Here is a 10,591-nt window from a genome sequence, read left to right as displayed (position 1 = left end):
TCAAGGTCACCGTTACTATTTATAGAAAATCTTTGTCAGCGCTCTTGCAACTTCATTTCTGAACGGATCCTGACCAAACTTCATATATGGGTCCAGCATGGAAATACCTCGAACGAGTTCGTGTTTCAGGGTGCCAAGGTCAAGGTCATGGTCACCGTTACTATTTATAGAAAATCTTTGTCAGCGCTCTTGCGACTTCATTTTGGAACGGATTCTGACCAAACTTCATATATGGGTCCAGCATGGGAATACCTGGAACGAGTTCCTGTTTCAGGGTGCCAAGGTCAAGGTCACCGTTACTATTTTTAGAAAATCTTTGTCAGCGCTCTTGCAACTTCATTTCTGAACGGATCCTGACCAAACTTCATATATGGGTCCAGCATGGAAATACCTCGAACGAGTTCGTGTTTCAGGGCGCCAAGGTCAAGGTCAAGGTCACCGTTACTATTTATAGAAAATCTTTGTCAGCGCTCTTGCGACTTCATTTTGGAACGGATTCTGACCAAACTTCATATATGGGTCCAGCATGGGAATACCTTGGACGAGTTTGTGTTTCAGGGTGCCAAGTTCAAGGTCAAGGTCAGCGTTACTATTTATAGAAAATCTTTGTCAGCGCTCTTGCGACTTCATTTCTGAACGGATCCTGACCAAACTCCATATATGGGTCCAGCATGGGAATACCTCAAACGAGTTCGTATTTTAGGGCGCCAAGGTCAAGGCCAATGTCACCGTTACTATTTATAGAAAATCTTTGTCAGCGCTGTAATGTGACTTCATTTTTGAACGAATCCTGACCAAACTTCATATATGGGTCAAGCATGGCAATACCTCAAACAAGTTCGTGTTTCAGGGCGCCAAGGTTAAGGTCAAGGTCACCGTTACTATTTATAGAAAATCTTTGTCAGCGTTGTTGCGACTTCATTTTTGAATGGATCCTGACCAAACTTCATATATTGGTCAAGCATGGCAATACCTCGAACGCATCACCGCTCTTGCGACTTCATTTTTAAACGAGTTCTGACCAAACTTCATACAGTGGAACTTCGTTAACTCGAACTCGGATAACTCGAATACCCCGCTTAACTCGAAGTACCTCGCCGGTCCCGGCCGAATTCTCTCTTTATCTTAGTAAAAAAAACTCGGATAATTCGAATTCGGATAACTCGAAAAACTCGGATAATACGAAGTAAAAATTTGGTCCCAACAATAAAAATCCTACTTGAAATGTTCGAATAACTCGAAGTATAATTTTCGTCGATCGGTGGCAAACGCCGACATTTTTTAAGAGCTAAATTCCGTTTGTAATACTGAACATATCGGCACTACTAACCTACATGCTATTATAAGTGTTTCATAAATTTATAAAAGAAATTGTCGGTTGAATCTTATAACAACAAGTCTTGGTGATAAAAAGTACTGCTTTACTTACATCAGGTAATTTCCCAAGGCGGTCGCCGATATCAGTACACACGATAGTCAACAACTCATCTACCCGTTCGCTCAAGCGGAACTAATCTCTGACACACCGGTAGATCTACCCGGCTGATGTTTTTACAGGTGTAGAAGTGACACAGTCACCGGCGCCTATTAAATCTTTAAACTGCTGAAACATTAGCGTAATTACTGCCCAGGTGTTCAGAGTACAACTGTAACGGTCAGTGCTGTCTATTAAATCGGATAAAACGCCAACTCAGTTACAGTAACATTTTATATGCACATGCGCAGCCCAACTTCCGGTGCTAATACACATGGAAATGGCGTGGTTATCAATAAAAAGTAAGTAGGCCGATCAAACAGTATTTTATATATGTCCAATAAAGGTAATGGTTCTGTTACGTTTTGTATGCAATCTGTGTTAAACTTAAACGGTTATTTGTTTTGACATTAATAACTTGTTATTTTGTCGAATTCCGTTTTATCGTTTACCTTTTGCAAACATGACTTGCACATCAGATCGTTATTGAAATGACTAAGTGAAAGAAACTTTGTCGTGACTGTATATCGGCAAAACTACACCAAATAACAAGTGACATAACGAAACATTACATATATATTTACATGTATTGACCAGTCTTCACACTAAACTGATGAGCGACAGAGCGAAGTTATAATGATTATATAATGTTGACAAATATTGACCAAACTTTTCACCAAAAACGATAACTCGCTTAATTCGAACACTCGGATAACTCGAAGTTTTTTCGTGGTCCCGTCGACTTCGAGTTAACGAAGTTCCACTGTATATGGGAAAATGCTTATATATGCATTTAGATACACACATAATTATAATAACTATCAGGAAATGAAGTTCAGTGCAAATGACAACTGATGTTATTTCAATGTCCTGCAATAACCCCACCCCCCATTTTGCGTCGGAGTTCATGTGTTAGCACGCGAGGGGATTTGTATCGTTTGCGATGCCTTGTTTTGGTATGTATTTATTTATATTTTATGTGTTACATGGAAAACTTTATATTAAGGACAACTTGTTTTTGTGTTGAGAAATGATGAAAGGTACAGCCACAGGTTACTTGTCATCATTATCAACATTCATTTTGTACAAATGAAGTCTCAAGTGACCTATTCTAAACGCCTTTTGTTTGTCTTCATCTGTCGAGCATCCGTAAACAATTTACATTTTCGACTTCTTTTCCAAAACCTCTATAGCTGAACCGAATATAATAAAATTTTCCAGGAAGCTCCTATGGCTAAAAGTCAACCAAAATTGTGAATCAAATGGTCCCTAACCCCAAGGGGCCTGAGGGCCGGGCCAAAAAAGGTAAATTGACTAAAACTTCAAAAATCTTCCTCTCTTCTCTCATATGATCAGATATGGTGGAATCAAACACTCTTCATAGGTGGAAGGGTCTTAAAGTGCTTTACCAAAATTGTGAATTTTATGACCCTGAGGTCTCACGTTTGCCCCCGGGGAGTGGGTGAATTTTACTATAGACAAAAATAAAGAAGTTTTCAGACACGTGCACACTTTCATCAAATCCAGCAACAGGTTTTAAGTAAAAGGAATTGATTGTTTATTATGATTCCTATGCCATGTTAAATGTCATCATGTAAATATCAATTTATGAACTGTATCGGAGGAAAAGGCGATAAGGTAGAAAAACTTGTGCCTAATCCTCTGCTCAATTTTGGGGCAATAAATATGTTAAAATCCATCCTCACCTGGTCACATTATACTGACAACGGCAGAACCAGTAGTCCCACTACCGCTTCAAATGCTGAGCGTGAAGCAGAATTAGCCTGTCTCGTCCAGGGACATAATCCAAACTTATACTTAGAGGGACGAACGCTCATCCAAATGCCAGTTTAGGTTCAATTTTTAGCCCGTACTTCCAGGTTTGATAACAGCTACAAAGTTCTTCGAAAATTTAAAACAAACGCAAATATCAAAATATTTGCATTATCCTAGTTGCAATGATTCCATTATACAGTAATTAATGAAATCTGGGGCCATGGTGATTCAGTTGGTGGAGGGTCGGTTTAATGACACATCTGGTAAAGATCCGAGGTGTATGGTTCGATCCCTACCTGCGGAGGTTTGAGTTTCTCGGGATGGTAAATCACAGATTGTCCTGTGCTTTTGTGGTGGTGTCCTTGAGCAATACATTTATCCTACCTGCATATGATACCTGAAAGTGTCCGGGGTTCATGGAAAGAGAATATAACTATAGAAATTGATGCTGGTTAGCATGCGACAGACCTCCCGTATGTTGTTCAGTGAGGATAATTCACAAATTTGGCCATGAAAGCTTCCTTCCAAATTTCATTGAATTTGGTCCAGCAGTTTTGGAGAAGAAGTCGAAAATGTAAATTGTTTATGGACGCACGATGGACGACGAAGAACAAAAGGTGGTTAGAATAGGCCACTTAAGACCTAATAAACAAGTAACTTTCAGCTTTAATTTTTCTGACCGACGGGTCTAGTCTCTTAACACACACTATATTAGTGTACTATGTCAATTTTTATTGTGTGATTTGTTAACATATATGAGCATTACACTGTGATAGTGTTTTAATTAGTTTTATTCTTTAGTGACACTTGCTATTATTTTAGTATTGCTATGGAAATGATTGATATATATATCTTTAATTTGTTCCAATTTATGCATGCACTGTGATCATGTTAATTTAACTTGTTTGTTGCAAAGAATAACACTAAAGTGCTAATGTTGTACTGTTTTATAATATGTGACTTTAAGTCAAATTTCTTGACTCCATTTGTGCCTGTAAACACCACCAATGAAGTACATCAGTAACACTCATTTTGATTGGTCAAAAATTTCATGCATAAAGAGTGGTAATTTTGAATCTCCGCTAAAGGGCCAGAACTGACGACTAAATCTACCAAGGGTTCGTGGATTGTAACATAATCAGTAGCCTTGGCTAGCGAAGATGATTAAATAGTTGCCAGATATTTGTTTTTATCATAAAAAGAGGTTTTTCACACTTTCTGATTGGCTAAAATATTGTCACATGTTTTATCATAAAAAGTGATTTTTCACACTTCCTGATTGGCTAAAATATTGTCACGTGATTACTGTCAAAAGTCATATTGACCAGCCATGAAAAAAAAAAAAACTAATAAGAAAGCTAAATCATTTATGAATTACCTCCCCATTGTCAATGTCTACCAGACAGTAAATTGAAATGGAGACAGGTAATTACTCTAAATGTTTGGAAGCTATTGAATTATTCATTCCTTGTATGTATATTGTGCAAATCCAGATCAGAGTTTAAAACATGTACATGTGTTAGTTAATTATGGTTAGCTTGGATTTGGACAATGCAGTGAGTATGAAACATGTTTAGTATGTCTCCCCTTCGAATGAAGGTAGACATTATTGTATTTCTTGTCTGGGCCATAACTTCTGAACTGTTGTAGAAATGTTGATTAAGCTTGGAAGATGCTTATACCACCGAGAGCCAATGTGCAGTGCAATGCCGTTGGGTCACAGTACATGTGACCACAACGTCAAGGTCAAAGGTGAAATACATGTTTAAAGTGCCAATTTTCCCAATAATTTATCATTTACTAATATTGTATCCTTTTATAATCAAACCAGCCAACAACAGCAAATGCATGCATGTATTTCTACAAATAATAAAGAGGAGACATGGTTTTGTTTTTGAGCTTAAGGGGCATCTAAACAGCAAATCCAGTCAAAACATTGATATTTTACAGGCCTATAAATCCCTATTATGGTGCAATGTCACAGAAGTAACATGATGAACTTTTAGTATGTATCATGGCAAACCCTGGGTCTTGCTGTTGACATGTAATTTGTTAAGCTGTTTGTAAATTTCAACAAAACGTAAGAAAAATGCATGTTTCAGGGGGACATAATTAACTCATTTGTATCCCATATATTACACAAACTTGCCATGTCGTTTTGCTCACAAGTGTCTAAAGCACAAAATAGGAGCATTGGTTTGACCAGCTTTGACGTTATTATATGTATAAACGCTGTTTTTATTTTGACCTTGAATTGCAAATGGCGGTCGTGAACGATATCACACAAATATGGCATATAAGGAGGTATTTAAAACATCAAAAATGCTCTTATTAGACAATATAAAGTATTCTTGAAGTGGCAAGACGACTGCTTTTATGAAAAAATGTTCAACCGTTGAGTTTGGGGTAAAATATGCCTATTTCTGAAAAAGGCTGCAAACTCACCATTTTAACAAATTGACATTCAAATGTTCATGTTACTATGATGAGATGTCTTAAAAGTACGATATAGGAGTTTTGTTATCAACTGAAATGCCTCCTTTAAGCCATATTTGTGTAATATTATTCTCAGCTGCCATTTGCATTTCAAGGTCAAAACAAAATAAGTTTATACGTACATACAGTAAAATCCGGTCAAACAAATGCCCCTACCCTGTGCTATAGACACTTGTGAACATAACAGCATGGCTATTTTTCAGGTTTGATCATTTGCGTGACTTAGAATTATTCCATGCCAAATCTTACCACAAAGTTACTCTACAGAAGAAACTGGTAGCATCTATAGCATATTATTGGTGATTGTAAGAAGCTACATGTCCAAACAAACATTTTGGTATATTACATGACATTTTTTGTGCAAATCTTAAGGTATTTATTCGTGTTTGAAATTCAACACTATTCTGCTATATAGATGACCCTTAAATCAATTTGGAGCTTTAATTTTTATTTTTATAATAAACATGTACTAGCTTGAATTGATTTTCTTGGGTTGTTGTTTATTTAGTTTACAAAGTTTTTTAAAGAGGCATTCCTTCATTTGAATAAAGTTTAGGTCGTCAAAATTAAACTTATTGAAAAATACATATTTTTTTCAAGTAGTAAAAGTTAAAAACTTTACATTAATACGGCAGTTTTACTCTCAAAATTAACCAAAAAGTTCGAGTGTTAGGTCCTAAATATTCTAAATTTGACCCAAAGTATCACCAATTACCGCTAACATACAGTATTTGTATACGATACAGCTTTTTAGGTCACCTGAGACAAAGTCTCAAGTGACCTATTCTAATCCCCTTTTGTCCGTCGTCGTGCGTCGTGCGTCCGTAAACAATTTACATTTTCGACTTCTTCTCCAAAACCCCTAAACCAAATTCCATGAAATTTGGCAGGAAGCTTCTATGGCTAAAGGTCAACCAAAATTGTAAATTATATGGTCCCCACCCCCCAAGGGGCCTGAGGGGCGGGGCTAAAAAGGGTCGAATTGACTAAAACTTCAAAAATCTTCTTCTCTACTCTCAGATGTGGTGGAATCAAACACTCTTCGTAGATGGAAGGGTCTTAAGGTGCTTTACCAAAATTGTAAATTTCATGACCCTGGGGTCTCAAGTTTGCCCCTGGGGAGGGGGTATACTTTACTATAGTTTATATAGGGAAATCACATTTTTCACTATAATATGTTTGATTTCTATTGGAATTCATTCTATTTTGGTTAACATTATCAGCTTGGGAGGGCAGTTTGAGGGTATGCACATGTTGGCCCTGACTGACCCCTAGGGGCTTATGGGCGGGGCCAAAAATGGTCAATTAAATTAACTGAAATATTTCAAATCTCAGGTGACCGTTAAGGCCCATGGGCCTCTTGTTCTTGTATATTTTGGAGTTTATTTCATTAGATATAGGCAGACATATATTTCATCAATGGAAATTGTGCATAGTTCTGATGTCTCAATGAAGGAATGCCTCTTTAAACGCTTTTTTTTATGTAACAGGAGAGGAGAAAATGTAGCGGCCAGACCGGGGTTCGAACCCGGGACCTCCGAACACTAGTCGGATGCTCTACCAATTGAGCTACCTGGTCACCGATGATCGACCCAGTCCAGTCCCGCTACACACCTCCCTCCTTTTTTTCCAAGTCTTCGTCCTCGAAGACACATGAGACCCTTATACCACCACAGTGGGTATTTTAGTTGGGCGCCAATTTTGTAACAGGAGAAGAGAAAATGTAGCGGCCAGACCGGGGTCCGAACCCGGGACCTCCGAACACTAGCCGGATGCTCTACCAATTGAGCTACCTGGTCACCGATGATCGACCCAGTCCAGTCCTGCTACAGTAATACAAAGACACTACTTCAGGTGAAGTGTGAACTTACACCAGTGACTGATATGGTGACTCCTTCAAACATCCTATTCTCAAACTGAATATTGGAGACTAGTGTTAGAGGTCATCTTTAGCAAACCAGTTCTAAAGGAAGATTATACTGCTATCTCATTGGTGTGAAACCTGAGGAAATTGCTCACAGATTCTGATATGGAAACATTTGAGACCCCCACACTTTACCCCTAGATAAGCTGGCTATGCATGAGGAAACTGACATAATCGTACTACTTGAATTAGCTTCAGCTTGGAACCTCACTCCCTGTGAAATGCATGGTATATGGCCATGTTTGTTTTTGTTTAACGTCCTATTAACAGCCAGGGTCATTTAAGGATGTGCCAGGTTTTGGAGGTATAGGAAAGCCGGAGTACCCGGAGAAAAACCACTGGCCTACGGTCAGTACCTAGCAACTGCCCCTAGTAGGTGTCGAACTCGCAACCCAGAGGTGGAAGGCTAGTGTTAAAGTGTCGGGACACCTTAACCACTCGGCCTCCGCGGCCTCTATGGCCATGGAATAGTGTGTAGTGTACATGTATTTACAAGGGGACTGGTGTGGTCTTTACCAGGTGACCAGCTAGCTTCCTGGTACAAAATGATAGACACAGTCATACTATTTCTGAGAATAGCACCATGCACAGGGACCTGAAAATTTGTGACAGTCTGTGTATATAGCATATTTTTAGACGTTTTGTGGAGTTAGATTAAAATTCCATAAAAATTACGCCCCTTGAATCAGGTTTGGTTTATTAGGTCATCTGACCCGAAGGGTCAGGATGACCTATAGTCATCATGCTTCGTCCGTCGTCGTGCGCCGTCCGCCGTGCGTAAACTTTTCACATTTCAATCTTCTTCTCAAGTTCCACCAGTGCTATTGAGCTGAAACTTGCCTGAAATGATCCTGATACGATCCCGACCAAGTGTTGTTATTTTTCGGGTCAGTCCGAAATCCAAGATGGCCGCCATAGCCGCCATCTTGAAAAACACATTTAAAACTTCTTCTCAAGTTCCACCAGTGCTATTGAGCTGAAACTTGCCTGAAATGATCCTGATATGATCCCGACCAAGTGTAGTTATTTTTGGGGTCGGTCCGAAATCCAAGATGGCCGCCATCTTGAAAACCACATTTTAAACTTCTTCTCAAGTTCCACCAGTGCTATAGAGCTGAAACTTGCCTGAAATGATCCTGATATGATCCCGACCAAGTGTTGTTATTTTTCGGGTCAGTCCGAAATCCAAGATGGCCGCCATAGCCGCCATCTTGAAAAACACATTTTAAACTTCTCAAGTTCCACCAGTGCTATTGAGCTGAAACTTGCCTGAAATGATCCTGATATGATCCCGACCAAGTGTTGTTATTTTCCGGGTCGGTCCGAAATCCAAGATGGCCGCCATAGCCGCCATCTTGAAAAACACATTTAAAACTTCTTCTCAAGTTTCACCAGTGCTATTGAGCTGAAACTTGCCTGAAATGATCCTGATATGATCCCGACCAAGTGTAGTTATTTTTGGGGTCGGTCCGAAATCCAAGATGGCCGCCATCTTGAAAAACACATTTTAAACTTCTTCTCAAGTTCCACCAGTGCTATAGAGCTGAAACTTGCCTGAAATGATCCTGATATGATCCCGACCAAGTGTTGTTATTTTTCGGGTCAGTCCGAAATCCAAGATGGCCGCCATAGCCGCCATCTTGAAAAACACATTTTAAACTTCTCAAGTTCCACCAGTGCTATTGAGCTGAAACTTGCCTGAAACGATCCTGATATGATCCCGACCAAGTGTTGTTATTTTCCGGGTCGGTCCGAAATCCAAGATGGCCGCCATAGCCGCCATCTTGAAAAATACGTTTGAAACTTCTCAAGTTCCACCAGTGCTATTCAGCTGAAACTTGCCTGAAATGATCCTGATTTTATCCCAAACAAGTGTTGTTATTTTTGGGGTCGGTCCGAAATCCAAGATGGCCGACATAACCACCATCTTCAAAAAGACATCTTAAACTTCTTCTCAAGTTCCACCAGTGCTGTTGGGCTGAAACTTGCCTGTGATGATCCCGACCAAGTGTTGTGATTTTTTAGATTGGTCTGAAATCCAAGATGGCCGCCATATCCGCCATCTTAAAAAACACATTTTAAACTTCTTCTCCAGTTCCACTGGTGCCATTGAGCTGGAAATTGGTGAGGATGTTAAGAAAGGAGGGCCAACAAGGTGTTGTTATTTTTTCAGCCTCGTAAAAACTTTGACATAGCAGCAATGGCGGCCATTTTGTAATATGATTGCGCAATCATGGTTTTCCTGAACAACACCTATTTCAAACTTCTTCTCAAATTCCACCGGTGGGATTCAGCTCTAACTTACCAGAAATTATCCTTAGATGGTCCAGACCGTCTAGCTGAAGATTCGGTAGTTGCTCCAGCTGAGACGAGCATATCCTGATCATTGGAGATATCATCAGATCGATCATCACTACGATGCAATTCCAGATTTTCCTGCCCCTCATCAATGTCATCAGTTTTCACTGACTCCGAACTTCCTACACGAATTGATTGGCCTGATGCCATTCTATAAGTAAAATAATTATAAACAAAGCATTACTTCTGAATTGTCTGTTAAATTTTGTTTTAATTTCTTTCCATTCAGTAAAATATTCAATTCATGCAGAGTTAATTTGAGTCTGTTCAGTATTTTTTTGACACAAACAAATGATCAAGAATCATCAGTGATCAACTCCTTGAATGTGGCTCATGTTAGATATTATACAATTAGCCAGTTTCCAAGACCCTGGCACAAAGACCAGACATTCAACATGATATAGGCAAGTCTCAAGTGTGAAGAAAGAGCTCATGAAATTCTTAGACATCATTACGTTTTAGATTTTGGTACAAAGTGAATTTGATATAACAGCTAGACCACCTACGATGTACCCGACATTCTGTAAACACCCATAATTCAAATCAGCAGTTTAATTACTAAA

The 10,591-nt window shown here is 39.1% G+C and overlaps 1 non-coding gene across 1 annotated transcript; it reads right to left on the bottom strand.

Annotated features, from left to right (window-relative positions):
* Positions 1-7,253: 7,253 nt before the first annotated feature.
* Trnat-agu lies at positions 7,254-7,325 on the bottom strand. Its single transcript has one exon. It is a non-coding gene; the product is annotated as a tRNA-Thr (tRNA).
* Positions 7,326-10,591: the final 3,266 nt, after the last annotated feature.

This window comes from Pecten maximus, chromosome 4 (genome assembly GCF_902652985.1).
Source record: "Pecten maximus chromosome 4, xPecMax1.1, whole genome shotgun sequence".
In the NCBI taxonomy this organism is placed as follows: Eukaryota; Metazoa; Mollusca; class Bivalvia; order Pectinida; family Pectinidae; genus Pecten; species Pecten maximus.
This window is presented reverse-complemented; position numbering and strand designations above follow the sequence as displayed.